The following is a 6000-nucleotide window of genomic DNA, read 5'->3' on the forward strand; positions in this document are numbered from 1 at the left end:
ACACAACATCATCAATCTTCCAAGAGAACTGTCTCTCCTCAATTTCCCATTTCTACGCACACATCATGAGGTTGATTTACAAGCAATTATTATTGGTGCTTAGAGATAACCAGGACCAAAATTATGCAGAGAAAAATATTTGAAAACATTTGAACACTGAAACATTAAAATAGAAACAAACCAATAAAACTAAGATGCTAGGATAACTTAAGTTAAGGTGACCATCTTTAATGACCAATTTCTGCATTATCATTTAATTCATATAATTAACAGATTTTCCTCACCAAACTAACTCGGACCCTACCAGTGGGGGAATATAACAGTCAAACTACTTCCAGTGATTTTCTGGTGCTATGCATGCTAACATTTCTTCATTTCAAATGGTGAAGAACATGAATTGGAAACTTTCTCAGAGCTGCTTTGATTTTGACTCTGCAACTTTGGCAGAAAAATTAGATACAGTTTTGGCTGTACGTCTGTCAAAAGTGACAATAATAAAGTGATGCAACTATGAGGAATTTCCTGCCAAGATTTCTACTTCTGTCCTTCTAGAGAGGATAGAAGCTTAGTTCACTAGGCCTGTACCATGTACAAGAAGCCGATCAATACCAGCTTACACTAAGAATTGGAAGTGGATTCAATTTTCTTGCCTTGGAAAGTATCATGTACAAGTTGTTGATGTCAATACTATGAGAGATAATTTCAGACCTCAGGCCCAATACGGAGTTAGGAAAGCTAACTGGATTAAAAACAGTGGATTTCTTTTAAAGTGCCAAATATGTCTTCCAGCTGATGAATTCTCTCTAGTCTAACAACCGTGATAAACTGTAGTTTCAGAATTACTGAGAATATTGAAATGGCCATTAAGAACATGTTTTAAAAACTTACAAATTTAGCTTATTTCTATTTCTGTCATTATGATCAAAGATTCAATCGGATCCAATTTGGGGATTATTTTAATATGGAAGACATAATGCTAAACATCAAAAAAATAGCCTGAATGGGTAACTCGCACTGTTAGTAAATATTTAGAGGTTGGAAAAGTTAGTTTTTTAAATTAAATTTTAATAAAAAGTTCTTGCCTTAATGCAGCCTAAGTGAGGAAATGAGTAAACCAGAGAGAAAAATCCTTGTGAAACAGGTATGGATTATTCATCCATTTTTTTTCTCTTTGACCCATTGCTGAAATGGAATTAGTTCCCAAACCATCTTCGCTAAAAGAAATCTACATTGAATATTCAAGAATCACTTGGTTAACAAAAAGGTTTAAGCAATTAATTTGCATTCAGAAGTGATTAGTGCGGGAGAATTTTCATCACTAATAGAGAATGGACTAATAGATCTGTGTATGACAGTCATATTGTACACAACTCATGCATTCTGCAGTTGACCATGAGAAACATCTACGTCTGTTTTTTTTGCTGTTAAACATTGATTAGGGTGGGCTGCAGGTAATAAAGCAATAGTGAGAGTCACCAAATGCAAAAATAAATGCTCCATTCATATAAATTTGAAAAATTACAGTGGAGCAAGCTGCATGTACACAAAGTGAGACCCCTTCATACTCAAAATAGAGGTGCCTCCTTTCTGCTCATTCATTCTTCCTACTCACCTGCCCTCTTCCCTTCCTTCATCAACCTCCCTATTAAAGCTGGCCACTCTGTCTCCTACTTACTCCATGCTTCTGTCTTCTCTATTGTCTGACCGCTTCCCTTTAACGAATATGGGATATCCCTAGCACCTTATCCAGATCTTTCACTTAATAATATCATAGATGTACCTTAACCTGAATTCCAATTTGCTAACCTTCCTAATCCTTCATTACTTTGGATTCCAAAAATCTTTCAACCTAACCCTTCAATATATTCAATGACTATGCATTCACAGCAGAGAAATCAAACAATTCACAATCCTCTGAGTGAAGAAATGTTTCCTTGTCTCAGTCCAAAGTCTATGCTCACTAATTGCTGGCTCTCCAGCCTGCGGAAACAGCCTCTCACCAATGTCTCTGCTAAACCTTCTCAAAACTTTCTATTGTCACATCCCTCTAAAGTGTAAACTTCAGAGTAATAAGGCACTGCTAAAAGGACAAGTCTCTTAGAATCTTCATCACATGCATTATTTTCTATTTAGACTGTTTTCTCTCTTCCCCAGTACATTGTGATCCTCCACTCATATCCTTTCTCTGCATTTTCAAGCTGTTTCTCAGATCTATTTCTCCTTCACCTTCTCCCGCTTGCAATTGCTTAGATTTTCCTGTAATGGTAAGATTGTCAACATACACTGTGATTTCGAGAACACAGAACATAAAACAATACAGCACAAGAAGAGGCCCTTCAGTCCATCATGTTTGTGTTGACCATGATGCCATTCTAGACTAATTGCAGCTGCCTGCAGATGGTCTGTATCCATTTATTCCTTGCCTGTTTATGTGCCTGTCTAAATGCCTCTTAAACATTGCTATCATATCTGTTTCAACCACCTCCCCTGACCGTGTGTTCCAGGCACGTAATATCCTCTGTAAAAATCTTAACTTTCACATCTCCTTTAAACTTTCCCCCTCTCACTTAGCATTTGGCATGTTCACTCTGGGAGAAAGACTCTTAAGTATTTACCTTATCCATGCCTTTCATGACCTTACATATTTCTGTCAGGTTGCCTGAAGGTCTAGGAAAAACAAACCAAGTTTGTCCAACCTCTCCTTATAGCTCATAAACTCCAAACCAGGTAGCATCCTGGTAAATCTTTCTGGATCCTTCTTATAGTGTAGCAGCCAAAATTGCACACAATATTCCAATGTGGCCGAACTAGTTTCATACAGTTGCAACCCGACTTGCCAACTTTAATTCTCAATGCCATGACCAATGAAGGCAAGCATGCTGTATGCCTTCTTGAACACCTTTTTCACTTGCATTTCCAACTTTAAGGGAACTATGGACTTGCACCCAAAAAACATTTTGCATATCAATACTCCGAAGGGTGATGTCATTTACTCTATACTTCCTTCTTACATTTGAACTCCCAAACTGCATCACATCACACTTGTCCAGATTAAACTCCTTCTGTCACTTCTTTGTCCAACTTTCCAACTGATTTATATCCTACTATATCCTTTGACAACCTTCCTCACTATCCACAACTCCACCAACTTTTGTGCATCTGCAAACTTGCTAGGCAGACCTCCTACATTTTCATTCAATTATTACAATCTGCCTTAAGACCAAGCCAATTTTGTATCAAATTACCAACTCACCATGGATCTAATGTGGTTTAATCTTCTGGACCAGCTTACAATGAGGGACCTTATCAAATGCTTTAGTAAAGTCCATGTAGCCTACATCCACCGCCCTATCTTCTTCAATCGTCTTTATCACTTCCTCAAAAAACTCAATCAAATTTGTGAGACAAGACCTTCCACGCACAATGCCATGCTGAAAATCACGAATAAGTCCACTCTTTTTCAAATATGAGTGAATCCTCCCTAAACTTCTTCTCTAATAGTTTCCCAAATGAAGGCTTACCAACCTCTATCCCTGGTACCCTTGATAAACAAAGGAACAACGTTGATTATTCTCCAATCTTATGAGATCTTGCTTGTGGCTAAAGAGGATACAATGATCTCTCTCAAGGCCCCAGCAATCTCTGCCCTTGGCTCCCTTATTATCCTTTGAAAATCTCATCAGGAGACTTGACTACTTTAATGTTTTTGAAGACACCCAATACCTCCTCCTTCTAAATATCAACATGCCCTGCAATATCTCCCAAATCTTACCATCATCTATGTCCTTCTCCTTGGTGAATACCAATGCAGGATACTCATTAAGGGCCTTCTCCACTTCCTCTGGCATTATGCATAAATTTGCTTTTATCCTTGAATAGACTTAGCCTTACTCTACCTACCCTCTTGCACCTAATCCATGTAAAAAATGCCTTGAGATTTTCCTTAATCCTATATACTAAGGAAGTTCCTTTTAGCCATCCTAATTCCTTGATTAAGTACCTTCCTGCTTCCTTTATATTCCTCAAAGGCCTTGTCTAATTTCAATTTCCTAAACCTTGCATCTCTCGTGTCATCCAGAATTCTCAAATCTTGCCATCTGCACCTTTCACTGTCACAGGAACATGCTCGTCCTGAACTCTGATCAACTGGCCTATAAAAGATTCCCATGTCAGATGTTGATTTACCCTCTAACAGTTGCCCCCAATCCAATTTCTCAATCTCCTGCCTAATGCTGTTGTGATTAGCCTTCCCTCAAGTTAGCACTTCCATCTGAAGACTAGTCTTAACCTTATCTATGACTATCGTAAAACTTATGGAGTTATGATCACTGTCCCCAAAGTGCTCCCCCACTGAAACTTCAATTACCTGGTGAGGCTCATTCCTCAAAACAAGGTCTAGTATGGCCTCATCCCTGGTTGTACTGTCTACATATTGTTTCAAGAAACTCTTCTAGATGCACCTCACAAATTTTGCTCTTCTAAGCCCCGGCACTGATGGTGTCCCGATCAATACTGGGGAATTTAAAGCCACCCACTACAAAAATCCTGTTGTTTTAACATCTTTCTAAAATCTGCCAACATATCTGTTCCCCTATCTCCCACCAGCTACTGGGAGACCTATGGTATCACAGTGACAGAGATCCTACTTTTTAACTTTCTACCTAAATTCTCATTGTAGGACCAAATCTCTCTCACTGCCAATGTTGTTAGTACCAATATGGATAATAATGTCTAGCTGCTCATGTTCACTTTTATAATGTCCTGTGCCTATTCAAAGACATCCTTGATCCTGGCACCAGACAGGCAAAACACCATCCAGGAGTCTCGCTCAGGGTCATAAAAACCCTTGACTATAGAGTCTCCTATCATTATCGCCTGCCTACATTTCAACCCTCCCTGCTGTACAAGACTGCTGCTGCTGTAGCTTCCCCCTGAAAGGCCATCGCCCTCTGCCCCTTCCCCACACAACAGTATACTTGTTTGAGACGGAAATAGCTATAGAATCATAGAGGTGTGCAGCATGGAAACAGACTCTCCCATCCAACTTGTCTATGCCAACTCACAGACGACTCCTGCACTGCCTACCTGCCTGCCCCTCCTGGCAGTCATCCATCTATCTGGCTGAACCTTTGGTGTGACTATGTTCCTCTCCAAAAAACATTCTGCCTCCAGCATATTTCTCAGTGGGACCAATTGCTGCTCCAACTGATCCATGTGGTCTGAGAGGAGATGTGGGTGGATGCACTTCCTGCAGACATCATTGTCATGGACATTTGGCTTCTCACTGATCTATTAAATCTCACAGGAGGAGCAAACCATTCCACTATCATTACTAGTCCGTTAGTAACTATTGGATTAAAAGAAAGGGAAAGACATCACCTTGCTTTACCTGAATGCTGCTCGGTCTCCTCAGCAAAACCTGATGCTCACCAAAGATTGCACTTTGACCTCAACAGCAGCATTTTGACATAATAACACCTTTCCAAAATAGCTGCTCCCAAAATAGTTCTATAGTTAGATGTTCTTCTTGTTGTTGAGCATTGAGTCCTCCACAATCCCCATCTCAGTCACTTTTCATTATAGTCCCCTACTATTCAATGACTGGTCTTGAAAACTTCCTTCATACTTCCTTGAATTCCTAAATAGAAGATAGCATAATGTGCAGATCAGAAATTCATAAATAGCATTTTAATTGTTCAATACATTGATCTGACATATTATTTTGCAATGGATTTGCCATCAGGGTAAAAAGCCGTAAGTTCACTTGATTCCAACTTTTCAAATAATTCTACCAGTTTGGGGTAACACAGGATTTTTTTTTCTAAATTATGAAAAAGGCTCACAAATTCTGTTCCTGTAGCAATAGATCCATTAATTAAATGAATTAGTGCACTGAAAGCCAACTTTTGTAACATTTAAACTTATTGGGTAAGTTTTTTTCAGTATCTCCAGAATCCACAAAACTTACAGCAACATAAAAAGACATTTTGTGCCTTTCTG

General features: G+C 39.0%; 1 long non-coding RNA gene across 1 annotated transcript in view; it reads right to left on the reverse strand.

Annotated features, from left to right (window-relative positions):
- Positions 1–5631, reverse strand: part of LOC140493306 (uncharacterized) — a 165521-nt gene extending 159890 nt beyond the window's left edge. Inside the window, exon 1 of the long non-coding RNA XR_011963642.1 lies at positions 5380–5631. This is a non-coding gene — a long non-coding RNA (uncharacterized lncRNA). The remainder of the gene's footprint in view (positions 1–5379) is intronic.
- Positions 5632–6000: the final 369 nt, after the last annotated feature.

This window comes from Chiloscyllium punctatum, chromosome 2 (genome assembly GCF_047496795.1).
Source record: "Chiloscyllium punctatum isolate Juve2018m chromosome 2, sChiPun1.3, whole genome shotgun sequence".
NCBI classification, from domain to species: Eukaryota; Metazoa; Chordata; class Chondrichthyes; order Orectolobiformes; family Hemiscylliidae; genus Chiloscyllium; species Chiloscyllium punctatum.